The sequence below is a fragment of the Leiobunum rupestre genome, chromosome 1 (genome assembly GCF_980474605.1).
Source record: "Leiobunum rupestre chromosome 1, qqLeiRupe1.1.hap1, whole genome shotgun sequence".
Classification (NCBI taxonomy): Eukaryota; Metazoa; Arthropoda; class Arachnida; order Opiliones; family Sclerosomatidae; genus Leiobunum; species Leiobunum rupestre.
The window spans coordinates 5384795-5400124 of NC_143384.1; the positions used below are offsets into that span (position 1 = coordinate 5384795).

Consider the following 15330-nt stretch of genomic DNA (forward strand, 5'->3'; position numbering starts at 1 on the left):
TGGCCCGGCAGTCCCAAATAGTAGTCTCACACGAGCTTATCTAACAAATATTTGACAATTTACAAGTTATAACACACACATATATATTTATATAAATTTGGGTAATTTTTTATCTACAACAACAAATTTCATAGTCTGAAAACGAATAATTGTAACACAGCAACAAAATTCGATGAAAATGGCATTTTTTGTCGCAAAACGCATGATTTTATCGCTATGCCGCCTGACTGTAAGTTTATATACTAGTTTAGAAAATGTATATATGAGAGATAGATTTAAATTGAATTAAACGAACTTTAATTAATTATTAGAGTGGACAAAATCAAATCGAAAAAAACCATTATTCCCTAATTATCCTAATTATTGCGTAGTCCTTGAATTACCGTTTGTAAATAAAGTAGTTAATTATAAATAAAATAAAAATCAAAATGTGGCAGCGAAGACGTTTACTTTCTTCCTCCTTGCAAATATGGAAACAATACATTAATTATCTCAACCAAAAGTTACTAATAGAAAACCCTACTGACGGGAGAAAAGCAAACCCGAAAAAAAACCCCAAAAAGGAAGCAATCTACCCTTTTGCAGGTGTTCGGTTCGAAGCTGGAAACATTCGTCGATGTCGCGTCGCGCTAATTTAATTTTTTTCGGTGTGATCTCGCTAGTGCCGCACTTGGGGAGAGCCTACATTGGTAAACCTCAAACTTTCAGAATTCTTTCTTTTGTATACATTTTCCCGGCATTCTGTATTTCTGGGGTTTCCCACTAATCTCTTCGTATCCGCTGTCCGCAGGTGTGGACCTACACTTATCTTTCATTACCTATTAGTTTTTTTCGTGTCGTCTCGTTCAATCTTGGTTTAACTCGTTCAACCGAGTTCTTTATAAAGAGAGTCACCATATCTTTCACAGTCCGAAAGACTTACAGTTACAGGTAATTTAATTTGTACGCGATTTCACCATATTACGAATAAAAAAAGGCCTTTCAAGACCAAAGATTCACGGACGGTCATTTAAGTATTTCTAGCATTCAAATCTCCTACAAAGTAAGTTTCATTTATTAATATAAACCACATTATTTTGACTTCATTTGTTTTCCTATTATCTCATAAGTTTTATGAAGCAGATTTTTTATTTACGAACTATATGGGGACATTAGTTAAAAAATATTTTTCAACACTTCATTATGTACAACAATATAATTATTATTCTGCCTGTCACCCTGTAAATTTACCTGCCCTCTATACTCCTCCTTCCATGTAGGCCTACCGCAGAAATAATCCTCTTGCATTTAGGCATACTGTATAACCAGTTTGTTCTGCGGTAAGCCTAAATGCAAAGGGAGAGTATAGAAGGCCAGTAAATTTACAGGGTGACAGGCAAAAGAGATTATAGGCCTTAAAATGTTTAAAAATATTAATTTTAGGTTTTATTTAATAAATAAAATTATGATGCAAAATTAGATCAATAGTTGATTTTATAAAATGTCTTTACGCTTGCCAACTTGTTGAAATGTTGCCCTGGAATAGTTCGGCCAATGCCTAAGAATAATGAGTTCATAAGCTCTTTAGTGGGAGAGAAAACGGATCCACAGCTGAAGCGGGGCGGAAACATTTCAACAAGATGGCCAAGGTTATTTTATAAAAAGAACTATTGATTAATTTTTTTGCACTTTATCGCCTTTACCAAAAATTTGTTATTTTTAAAAATGGTAGAAATTATAACTACACATTTTTGTGCAAATTTCTTTAATTATCGCTGAGCTGTAATGCGTAATTATAATTGCCCTTAATTTATTTAGTTAAATTTGGGGAGATATGGCTGGAAGGAGAAAAACGTCAGACGAGGATATTGAGCGAATTATAAATATATATAATATAAATCCGAGATATACCACGAGAGATCTCGATATGTGACTGGGAAAAATTTTGAAGTATGGTTGAAGATATCAGAAGAAATTGGAGGTATCAAGAGCGCTTTGGCTCTTTATACAATTGTTTACAAGAATATGTACAATTGTTTGGAAAAACTGGGATTTCACCAGAGCTCAGAAAAGACATCTTCGGACGATGAAAACGTATCTTCCACACATATTTCAGAAGTAGTTGAGGAAGAATGTTCATCGTCTGAATTTGAGGAAGAATCATCGTTGTCAGAAGTCGAGGATGGGGCCGATGGAGAAAATGAAACTGATAACTCATACGCGGAACACTTTGAGGACAAGCAGGATGAGAACACGGTTTTCAGTCATATGGAGTTTGTGATTACTCTAACAGCGGAAGAGTATGCTAAAATGAGGCCAGAAAAGAAATTGTATAGATGTCGTGATGAAAGGAGAAATAACTCTCAGAGGGAATATCTACAGTTTAAAATAGGTAGTCTTGTTTTATATAAAAAATTAAAACAATATTGGAAACCTTTTTGTTTTTATCCAGGAGCGTGGTCTAACATAATATTCGATCACTTCTATGAACATACGAAAGGAAAACTTCGAGGCCCAATTATATTTAAACGAGCTCGTGTGTATTCTCGTGGGCAGATTTATGCCAAATTTTTGGGTAATTGCAAGGAATGCCACTCCAAGTTCACCGGCGTCATTAAGGAGGAACCACAAAATAATTCCAGAGTTCATATTAAATGCAACTTTATAGGTGATTATCAAATGGACCATCAGCAAAAGGTAAAAATAAATCCAAATTCTTATAGGTAGCTTGCTTGACGCGTCATAGACCAGCGTCGTAGCTTAAAAATGTATGCCATAACAATGTCATAGATCACGCGGAAAACCTCTTGTGCTAATTAATAATAATAACTTGATTATCCATAATTTCATGGCAAAACTTTCGAAACTATAGTAACTGACGTAGGCAACATCCACGAGCAAGCTTCCTATATTCATGTATCACATAAGTAGACAAGACGGCCCAGCCGGAATTAGTTTCATATCGACGCATAGTATCAAAGGTTAAATAGTTAAGCTACCTTCGATGTCTTACGACGTGCCATAATAATCCAATATAATTAATTTACAACGTCTAAAAATATTCCAATTATAACATATCGAAAGAAATTAGCTAATTCAAACATCCCGCCAAACTAACTGCTCGATGTGTAGCTCCATCTACCACGTCGTCTCTTGCCACGATGCCCACGCCGACGCCTACGACAAACAACACTTAAAGGGAGTATAACCCCTCTTGTTTGGTAGGGTACGCTTAGACTACACCGACTAGCTCCTACAAGCCTTCCTACTACTTCCTTGCCCCCCGCTAGGAAGGCTTGTGGAAGCTAGTCGGTATAGTCTAAGCGCACCCTACCAAACAAGAGGGGTTATACTCCCTTTAACGACATTCCGTCCATGGCAATAGTGACACTTCGAATATATATTCGATGTGAAACTAAAAAGGGAAAATCCGTGGCTAGTCGGTAAACATTTTCGGAAAATGTCGTTTACTCGATTTCATCCTTAGTGTGAATCGTTGACCCATCCAGCTGGTTTTTATATTATAAATAATGGCTTAATGGACTTACATTCAGTGAAATTCCACTTCTTTTAGAAATTTTTAATTAAAGCTTTTAACTTACGAACATTTAGCGCAGAGAGGTTTAAACTAAATTATAATTTTCACCGTTTAGGGAACGAGGCCTCTTTCTGGAATCAAAAGGGCGGAAGTCATAGAGCAGAGCAATAACGGCATGAATGCCTCAATGATTCGAGCCCTTAAAGCCAATGATTCTATGAGATTTGGAGATGAAATTCCCCCCAATATTCCTTCTCTCGGGACCATCAGAGTCGCTGCTGCTAACGACAGAAAAACTAAGCGCTTAGATAATAATCCATTAAATGCGGTGTTTTTGATGATGGCGGATAGGGCATATGAAGGAGGTATAAGATCAGTCTCTTTGAAAAAATTTCACATTCATTATTGGCTGCCATCACAAAATCACGTTTATCAGAATTATTTTCGTAAGAATCGTCAAACTGCAAAATTATCAATAGATGCGACAGGTAGTGTAGCTCATAGAATTCTACTGCCATGGCAAGAGAAAACATCACACATCTTTCTCTACGAAGCCACCGTTCACGATGAAGAAACAAACGAACAATTTTCTGTGGCTAATATGCTCTCAGAAGGACACACTACCGACGACATATCCTTTTGGCTGTCGTCATGGCTGAAAACTGTCAGTGACTGCCAGCCGAAAGAAGTAGTAACCGACATGTCTCTGGCATTAATATACACCGTGACGAAAACTTTCAGTGGCTGTTCGTCACTAGCAACATACAGGGTCTTTTTTTTTGCTCGGAAAAGTGTTTTTTTTCAAAAACTATTTATAGTACCGATTTCAAATATGGAAGGTCAATTCTCTATACCGGGGGACATCAGTTTGAGAAATTTGAGCGTTTTCGGTAATGTTTTTCACCAATTTTGAAAAATTATTTTTCGACCACTAGGTGCGAGATAAAAAATTTCTATTATAAAGTTGTAGGCCGTCATCGAAAACCCTTAAAAATTGTTCACTCGACGAAAAACAATTTATTTATCAGTGAAAATTCGAGCTTGAAAAATTTACAAGTTGGTGAAGCCAAATTACGATTGTTTGAAACGATAATTGAAACCGAATTACCTAATCCAGTTGAAACTTTGGTTAAAAAAACGACCGGATTTAAAAAACACGAGGCTATAGGTCAATCCTAAACATGCATTGGGTATTTAAAGGAAAACTTTGGGAGATTATTATCAGTGTTTGATAATATTTCGAACAATGCCTCGTTATTCAGTAGCTGAGCGTACCGAGATAGTTGCCATTTACTATGGAGAAGCAGCGCAAAACCTTAGAAGAGTGACTGAAATCTTCGCAGAAAGACATCCAAATGGAGCACCATCTGTAAATACAGTAAGACGAGCAATTCACGATTTCAATCAATTTGGTAACTTGCAACCTAGGTTTCGCGGATTGGGTCAACCGGATTTAGACTTCGAGAACAATGTACTCGCGTACTTTGTGGCATATCCTCGTCACAGTTGCGCTAACGCCGCTGCTGATTTGGGTTGTTCTGCAAATCGTGTGTGGAAAATTCTTCGTAAGAATCGCTATCACCCATACAGAGCTACGCTCCACCAAGGACTAATTGACGGAGACCATCAAAGACGTTATGAATTTAGCAACTGGTTACTAAATGCTAATTTTTGCGCCATGTTTTGTTCTCCGACGAAGCGTCATTTTCTAGAGATGGGCCCTTTAATCATCAAAACAGCCATCTTTGGTCTGACATCAACCCACATTGGGGTTTTGAATATCATCACCAGGTTCAATTTGAACGGGTCAATGTTTGGGTTGGACTTGTTGGAAACCGTTTGATTGGTCCCTTTTTCCTGCCGACGAACCTCAACGGCCAAAGGTATTTACATTTTCTACAGAACGAACTGAGTGACGCAATCGACGACCTTCCATTGGCTGAAAGACGTCAGTTGTGGTTTCAGCAAGATGGCGCCCCTCCGCATTTTTCCCGGCAAGTAACTGAGCACCTCAACAACGAGTTTCCTGAAAGGTGGATAGGGAGAAATGGTCCAGTGCATTGGCCAGCAAGGTCACCTGACCTAACACCGCTGGATTATTTTATCTGGGGATTCGTTAAAGCAAAGGTATACGCCACGCCCATTGAAACTAGGGAGGAACTCATTAGACGAATAATCAGTGCTTGCCGAGACGTCACACCAGAAATGGTAGAGAAAGCGTTTGAGAACTTAATTGTCCGCGCACAAACCTGTGTTGCAGCCAATGGTGATATTATTGAAAATGTTTTGTAAAAATTTATGTGAATAAAATATCTGCATTTAAAAACTAAACGTGTACATTTTTTCAAGTGTGAAAACTCTACTACGTTTGTATTAGACTTGTTCCCTTTTCAATTATCGTTTCAAACAATCGTAATTTGGCTTCACCAACTTGTAAATTTTTCAAGCTCGAATTTTCACTGATAAATAAGTTGTTTTTCGTCGAGTGAACAATTTTTAAGGGTTTTCGATGACGGCCTACAACTTTATAATAGAAATTTTTTAACTCGCACCTAGTGGTCGAAAAATAATTTTTCAAAATTGGTGAAAAACATTACCGAAAACGCTCAAATTTCTCAAACTGATGTCCCCCGGTATAGAGAATTGACCTTCCAAATTTGAAATCGGTACTATAAATAGTTTTTGAAAAAAAAACACTTTTCCGAGCAAAAAAAAAGACCCTGTATATACAAAAATGCGCTAAAATTGTATTCAGAGGAATTAATGAAAATGAGGGGGAAAAAATTCCAGGCGTTAAATTACCAGACTGTTATGTTCGGTGTGACATTGCCCATGTCATAAAATTAATTGTCAATTTCCCGAGCTTGAAGGGTCTTAGCCGTCCAATTAAATATTTATTTGTAAAAGCAATGGCTCAAGCCGCTAAAACCACTGACGTACACATATTAGGTAATATTTTTCAGTCTATTTTTACGGTTTGCCTAAGTTCCGAAAAGGGAAGAACTCTGACGGGGATGACGACCTTTGCACGAGAAGAATAGAGTTTTTGAGAGCCGTGGTATGCAAGGGTATTGAGGCGGCGGTTGATGCGTTGTCAGTAGAAGATGAGCAGTCTCCGATAAACGTCATGTCAGGCGAATTAGAAGACCTATGTGACGAAGTTTCGCCATTTACTTCTTGGATGAACAATATTTTAAATACATGTAAAGAAGAGATCTCTTGTCAACAACTCCAGTCGGAAAATTACGAAAACGTAGCCTTTAAACCAGAAATTGTAAAAGATATCCTAAAGTTAGCGCGCTTAATTCCCCTCTGGACGGGTATTATGAGGCCCCATTTTGGTTTCGGTAGAGACGTGCCTTTAAGTGCTTCAGTTGAAAGCAACTTTAATAACCTCAAAAATCGAGTTTTTAGTGGCCAAAATAAGTTGCCGGTGAGAATAGACACATTTCTAGAAACACACCTGAAGTATCTAAGAGGCACGATGAATTTAACTGAAGGCAGGCGACTAACTATGTCTCGAATTGGTAAGAATATTTTACTGGGCTCAAGTATTATAAGAAATTGTGTTTTACTGATAACTATTTTTATAGGTGCCTGTAGTTCACCTTCCATTGAAACTTTGGAGGAAGATTTGTCTAATGTAGGGCAGTCAGTGGAACATTTAACGGAAATATCAGGCAGAGAAACGGAATGCGAACCATTAGTGGCACCGGCCTTAGCGGAAATATCTGGCAGAGGAACGGAAACTGTGGCGCTTGATCATGAAAATGGATGCATGGTATGCCAGACAACTGGACCTCCAACTGGGGCAAGGTATTTAATTTAAAAAATAAGATATAGTTATAAATTCTATTATTGCCAAATGAATATAATTTATCGTGTAAGTAATGGAAAAATAATTTTTACAACTAAACTTTAGAAAAAAATGTAATTTACAAATTAAACCTTCATTCATCAATTTCTCAAATATTGCAGAAATTATTTAAAAATTCAAAAAAATTATACATTTGATTTCAGAAACCTGTTCACATTTTTGAATCCTGCTCCTTTCCAAAAGAAGGAGAAGAAGAAGAAGGTTATGGCCAAAAACGGATTTGTGGTATTTGCCATAAGAAACCTGAATTGGAGCTACAACGAACAAAAGACAGAACATCTTTTGAAAATTGCAGAGATCTTGGAGAACCAACTAAGAAGCGCCCAAGAACTTGCAATCTCACTTCAAATCCCGACTTCATGTACGCTAATTTACACACACGAAGTTACCTCATTCCGATAAACCTGCTAAAAAACAGTTCCAGACCAGAACATAAAGCAGTGAGGTTTAATAAAATAGATTATTCTTTGAGGAATACATGCGCGTTCGATAGCATTATTCAATTGCTTTGCGTCGATTATGTCGACAATGATCATCTAAAAGAATCTATAAACAACTCAGACGTTCCGCTTTTTAGATTTGTAGTATTTTTTATGAAACAAAAGTCAATCAGCACAAACGTCTACAAGAAAAGAATGCTCCTTTTGAAAGATATTTCGGAAATGAAACGACTTTCTGGAGGTGTTATGGAAGTTGCTTGTGAGCAATCCGTATCTGAATTGGCTAAAATATTGTTTAGAAACTGTACAGCAAGCACAGAAATTCACGAATGTACCTCGGCTGATTGTAAGAAGAATTTCTTAAAGATTAACAGACCAGTAATATGTATTGAATGCTCCCCGAATTCTATTTCATCTTTGGAACTATTAATAGTGAGGCATTTTAAATCTTCTCACCATTACGCAATTTGTCCCGAAGCAGATTGTGGTGCTGTAAAATCTTTCTACCGGAACCTAGATGGATGTGAAATTGGATTTTTTATAGAATTCAGTCAATTTGATAAAGTTTTAAACTGCGAGACATTAATGTTGGTGGCTTTAGAAAATATTCCAAGGAATATCAATGTGTTGGAAAATAAATTCAGTCTTTGTGGGGTATTAGCGTATCGGGGATCAAACGAACCTCGATCAATTGGGCATTACGTTTGTTATTCTCTAAGATCAGATAATAGTTGGATGGTGTTCGATGACCTAAAGAAGAAGGGTGAAGAATGCTCTTCAAAAATGAAAGTCTGTGTACACTTACTGTTTTTCACAGTCAGTCACCCAAAATAAAGCACATAAATTCGTTAATTTTCAAAGTGTAAGTGTTAAATTTCAATCTTATTGTTGTTCATGATGCGATAAAAAAAAAACAAATTAATAAAGGAGAAAACGCTCGGATAACTAACATAACTTTATTTTGAGTGTTAATGGCCTGACTTAAAACAAAGAGGTCATTTATATCTAAAAAAAAATTATGTTAATTATCCATGCGTTTTCTCTTTTATGCATCGATTTGTAAAAGATAAAAAGGATATTAGATTTTGTGATTAATATTACTACTCGAAGTAATTCTAACCTACTAAATGCACGAGTTTAAGTTTTAACATAGCTTTGTTAAGATTTAATTGTAATTTTATTTTTTAAATAACAAAAAAATTAAATAACTAGGATTTTTTTAAATAATCGCAAAATAATAAATCAATTAATCAATTTCCTATAGTAAAAAATTCAAGATTAAGAAATGTAAATTAAAATATATCGGCACTTTAATACTTAATTCTAAAACTGCGAGTGAAAATATACCACATATAAATAATAATAATAATTTCGCCTATACCACATACGTTTTACCATCATAGGGGACCTCATGATAGGCTTATGGTTTCACTGGAAACACGCAATACATAAGTGCAGAAGTAAATATTAGAGGTGGCCCAGTTCTAGATTTTGGAGAGGCATCACTTTCTAAAAAAAAATATCACGTCTTTCGTTTGTGGCGGGAACTTGCAATAATACTTGGTTCATTCTGTATTAAATTACGTTCGATTTTCAAATTTGTGTAATTAGGGATAACCTACTGCTACAACTTTGGTTGGAATGCTTTAAGTCTAAATGAAAAGGGTCATACAGTAGTTTATCATTTTAAATTATTTTCTGAATAAAAACGGGACTGTAGAAAGGGCCCGTTCCCTTATTTACTTCTGATTAGTGTAAATTTTAATGGCACTATTAAGTTGCATATCGGCCTAAATAACGCATTAACGAATGCGGAGAGAAATTATTTTCTTGCGCAGATTAATAGAGAGAAATGAGAGCGAAATTATGGCACTACTAATTTGCATATCGGCCTAAGGCGGGGCCAAGCGTTAATTTGGCCCCGCCAAATAATATTTTAAATAACTCATTAACGAATGCGGAGAGAAATTATTTTCTTGCGCAGATTAATAGAGAGAAATGAGAGCGAAATTATGACACTACTAATTTGCATATCGGCCTAAGGCGGGGCCAAGCGTTAATTTGGCCCCGCCAAATAATATTTTAAATAACTCATTAACGAATGCGGAGAGAAATTATTTTCTTGCGCAGATTAATAGAGAGAAATGAGAGCGAAATTATGACACTACTAATTTGCATATCGGCCTAAGGCGGGGCCAAGCGTTAATTTGGCCCCGCCAATTAATATTTTAAATAACTCATTAACGAATGCGGAGAGAAATTATTTTCTTGCGCAGATTAATAGAGAGAAATGAGAGCGAAATTATGACACTACTAATTTGCATATCGGCCTAAGGCGGGGCCAAGCGTTAATTTGGCCCCGCCAATTAATATTTTAAATAACTCATTAACGAATGCGGAGATAAATTATTTTCTTGCGCAGATTAATAGAGAGAAATGAGAGCGAAATTATGGCACTACTAATTTGCATATCGGCCTAAGGCGGGGCCAAGCGTTAATTTGGCCCCGCCAATTAATATTTTAAATAACTCATTAACGAATGCGGAGAGAAATTATTTTCTTACGCAGATTAATAGAGAGAAATGAGAGCAAAATTATGGCACTGTTATTTTGCATATAGTTTGAGTGGCGGGGCCAAGCGTTAACTTGGCCCCGCCGATTAAAAATTAAATAACTCATTAACGAATGCGGAGAGAAATTATTTTATAGTGCAATTTAATAGAGAGAAATGAGAGCGAAATTATGGCACTACTATTTTGCATATAGTTTGAGTGGCGGGGCCAAGCGTTAACTTGGCCCCGCCGATTAAAAATTAAATAACTCATTAACGAATGCGGAGATAAATTATTTTATAGTGCAATTTAATAGAGAGAAATGAGAGCGAAATTATGGCACTACTATTTTGCATATAGTTTGAGTGGCGGGGCCAAGCGTTAACTTGGCCCCGCCGATTAAAAATTAAATAACTCATTAACGAATGCGGAGAGAAATTATTTTATAGTGCAATTTAATAGAGAGAAATGAGAGCGAAATTATGGCACTGTTATTTTGCATATAGTTTGAGTGGCGGGGCCAAGCGTTAACTTGGCCCCGCCGATTAAAAATTAAATAACTCATTAACGAATGCGGAGATAAATTATTTTATAGTGCAATTTAATAGAGAGAAATGAGAGCGAAATTATGGCACTGCTATTTTGCATATAGTTTGAGTGGCGGGGCCAAGCGTTAACTTGGCCCCGCCGATTAAAAATTAAATAACTCATTAACGAATGCGGAGATAAATTATTTTATAGTGCAATTTAATAGAGAGAAATGAGAGCGAAATTATGGCACTACTAATTTGCATATCGTTCTATGGCGGGGTCAACTTAACGGACCCGAAAAAGAAACGGGTATAGCGCGCTAGAGAGCTTGTGAAAGAGAGCTATAGATGGCGATGCGGTCGCTTTTGTTACGAATTGGTATGAGGCCGAAATAGATGGCGATACTGTTCCTACAAATTTGGTTGAATGCCGTTACCAGTCAACGGCGGCGGTGGAAACTGTGCCGGTCACAGGAGTCTTACCCTTGCCTATACTAGGCTCGTGTAAGACTAAAAAAGAACTAGAAGAGGGCTACTTCTCCTACTTTCTTCTGATAGTACGTTTAATAGGTTCTCTATTGTTGGTATTGAACGATTAATATATTTTTAGAGCGGCTATAGAACGTTGCCGCAAAGAACAGTAGCGTTTTATCTTGCTACAACAAGAGATTAAGAGAAACTGTACACTCTGTTCGAAAAGTCTTCGACTGGTCAATTTTTTCTATTTAAATTTATTTTGCTCAAAAACGGTAGAAGGTTGAGCGATGTAACTTACTGAATTCTTTTCAGTTCAAAATAATCTATATTTTTTCATGCCTCGAGTTTGGTAAAGACCGATCCTTTGGCGGGAAAAGTTAAAATTCAAATTTATAATATATAAATAATAAATAATAATAATATATAGCTAGAATAATGGTGTAATGACCGCCAAACCAGCATTTTTGGGTTAAGCAGGTTCGATACATATTTGAAAAATGCCATTTTAATCACTCTGCGGTCAATGGTTGATGAGATACTACAGTTTGAAGATTTTGCAAAAAATCGAAAAACTCTGAAAGGCAGAACAAAAAGTTAATCATTATAATCAACATTCTCTCTATTTCAATAACTAATAAAATAAATCTTGTTAGGGCGTTTTTACGAGTATGACCATACACGGAAGAGTAGATTCAATTAAACGAAGAAAATTATTTCCATAGGTGATGCGAGCGATACCAAGTTTAAAATCTTGCTTTGTCAAAATAACTAACTGAATATTCAGGAAATTAACTAAAGACGTCTTGTCCAGTCTACGAATGGTATCAGGGCCGTGCAGAGCTTTGCTAAGGCCCGAAGCAAAAGTGATAGTCGCGGGCCCTTAGACTTTCCACCCCCCCCCCCCCCACCCCGAAACTTTAAAATATTTTCGTTGGTCTCAGATTAGCATCCCCCCACGAGCCCGGAAATTACTTATGTAGGTCTCTGATTGGCACCCCATTGAGGTTTTTCAGTGGGCACCTACGTACTTTTGGGACACTGCGCTTTTGAGAACTGCGCTTTTGGGAAACCGCGCAAATGGGAACTGCGCTAGTGGGCATAACCGAATGGAATACATTTGCGGTCTTAAGAAGAGCTCGGGGGGGGGGGGGGAGGAATTAGAAGCCAAAATTTCGATTAATCATAAAAACTTCGGATAAAGTTATGGATATTATTCGCGGCTCCAAATCGAATTAATACGAAAAATGTTTTTAGTCGTATTTTCGGTTATGGTTATAAAACAAACAATAAAGGGAAATTTCTTTTCCTAGCCCTGAGCTCTTATCTCAAGATGGTCAAATCGAGTTGACATCGCGCATTTCTTATATTGGTCAGTGTTGTAAAGTAGACCATTAAAATTAGATTTCATTGTCAAGCAGGGGGAGGAGGCAAGTGCTAAATCGAAATTATGAAAATGGATCAACATATTTCGCTAGATTTGAGAATTTAAAAGTTCAACGTAATTAAAAATTTAGACACGATTTATTTGGCCTACTTTGCCGAAAAAGCTAGCACCGCCAGAGTGGTCAACAAAACATTCGGAATAAACACGATAACTGTGCATTATCTATTCAGGGTAGTTCCGTTGGTGAGATGGGGAGAAGCCTTTCCCAAAATGTTTTGGAGAGTTAGCAAATTGCGAGTGGGCCATTTTGCAAAAATAAGAAAACCTCCAGCAACACCGCCTTTATCGCAAATTTATAACCTAAAGCTTTCGTCGGCAGTCCTTGAAATAATTTTAATAGAGTTAACCAATTTTGATTCCTCCCCAAAGCCGAATAAAATTATTGAAGGCTCTGTGCAGAGTAGAATTTGGGGCCGCCTAAATATTTTAACTCACAAACAAAAAATGCCGGTTTTGGCTTAAGTCAAATCCTAGTATAATAAAAGGAAAAACATTTATTTCGAATGCCTAAATACGGCCCTGCCTCCCCCCTCCTCAAATTGACTCCTTCGGTACGCCAGTTTAAATCTTCCCCAGTAACTTACGCTACGGAGAAGCGGGGTAATTTTAAGGCGCCCTGATTCCATTCGTAGACTCGACAAGACGTATTTAGTTGATGTCCTGAAAACGCTTGAATATTCAGTTAGTTATTATTACAATTAAGATTTTTATTATGAAAAATAAAAACAATTGCTAGGTATCGCTCGCCTCACTTATGGCAATAATTTTCTACCTGTAATTGAAGTATCTCTAGCTCATTCTTTACCTCAGCCTGAATCTACTCTTTCATGTATGGCCATACTCGTAAGAACACCCCAACAAGATTTATTTTATCAGTTATTGAAATAGAGTTAATGTTAGATTATAATGATTAATTTGTAGTTCTGCCTTTTAGAGTTTTTCGATTTTTTGCAAAATCTTCAAACGGCAGTACCTCATCAACCATTGACCGCAGAGCGATTAAAATGGCATTTTCCAAGTATGAATCGACCCTGTGGAATCCAAAAATGCTAGTTCAGCGGTCGTAACACAATTATTTTAGTAAGCTATAATTTTGAATTTAAACTTTTCCCGCCAAAGGATCGGTCTTTACCAAACTCGAGGCATGAAAAAAATGGCCCATTTTGAACTGAAAAGAATTCAGTTGGTTTCATGGCTCGACCTTTTACCGTTTTTGAGCAAAATATATTTAAAGGGAAAAAATTGACCTGTCAAAGACTTTTCGAACAGAATGTACAGTTTCTCTTAATCTCTTGTTGTACAAAGGTAAAACGCTACTGTTCTTTGCCAAAAAAATCAAGGAAACAAGGGGAATTCAAAACGTATCATAAAGGTATAGGAAAATCAAGGATATTACAATAAAGACGCGTTCGCGTATTCGTTGCAATACGAGTATTATATCGAAAAAGTTACGGAAATTATCAGAAACAAAATGCTCAGGAAAGTTCGGGGAAAATCGTCCAGATATTTCGAAAAATTGTCCAGAAAATTAGCGAAAGAACTAAAAGACCATTGAGGTCCGGGAATTACCGAAAATTAGCTCGAAGAAATTACCGAAAAATGTTTAGGACAATTATACCTATTGTTCAAGAAAATTTATGAAAAAATATTCTGAAAAAATCGGTGCATTTAGGCGCTTAAATATAATGTATCTCTCTCTTTTCCATTTCGTGATTACATGCGACCAGCGCGCTTTAAATGCTTTTGCGCGAGCTCCAAAAACAAATTACAAAAAATGCACTAGCTCCCAACTTTGAGTTGCACAACGAAATCAAAGCGCGTGATTACTGAAGAAAAGGAGATATATTATATTGAAATGGCTATTTTCTAAAAAAGTTCAGTAAAAATGGCGAAAAATGGTCGGTGAAAATTTTGTTACGAATTATTTTCAGGTACATACCCCGTATAAATCTCTATATAGGAATAAATTTTAATTGACCTGATAAATTTAAGTATCAACTCACCTTAATTTCGCCGCGCTGATAAAGTAGAATTGTGGTTGACACTTTTTATATATCAGTGAATTATCTTCTTAACAACCTTTCTATTTAAGCAATCTTGAATCTAAGAGAAGTGAGCGCGTTTAGCAACGTTGTAATGCCAGCTAGAAAAGGAACTTATGTCATAAGATAATCCAAACTGTACTACTTCAGTACATTCCGGCAGCCACTTACGATATCACAAAATAACACGCGCGATTACTAAATGTGCCACCGTGTAATCTATAGTATCTATTCGAGTGAAATAAAGAATTTTTAATAAATATACTACTATTTTCGGTATTTTTAAGTTAATTAAATATCTTTTTAGATTATACAACGCTATAGACGATTCTGAGGTCGATGGAGATGCCCAAAGCTTCCGAAAATCGTAGCAAAAATTTCCTATTTAGACGATTTTACGCACGATTTCGAGATATTAGAATATTTGACAAAAGAGTAGTCCGTGAGCCAG

General features: G+C 36.5%; 1 protein-coding gene across 1 annotated transcript in view; it reads right to left on the reverse strand.

The window, feature by feature from the left end:
* The window catches only part of LOC149960461 (uncharacterized), a 57483-nt gene extending 42608 nt beyond the window's left edge, over window positions 1-14875 (reverse strand). The window contains exon 1 of the mRNA XM_090164892.1: window positions 14841-14875. The gene's annotated coding sequence lies outside the window, so the exon portion shown is untranslated. The remainder of the gene's footprint in view (window positions 1-14840) is intronic.
* Window positions 14876-15330: the final 455 nt, after the last annotated feature.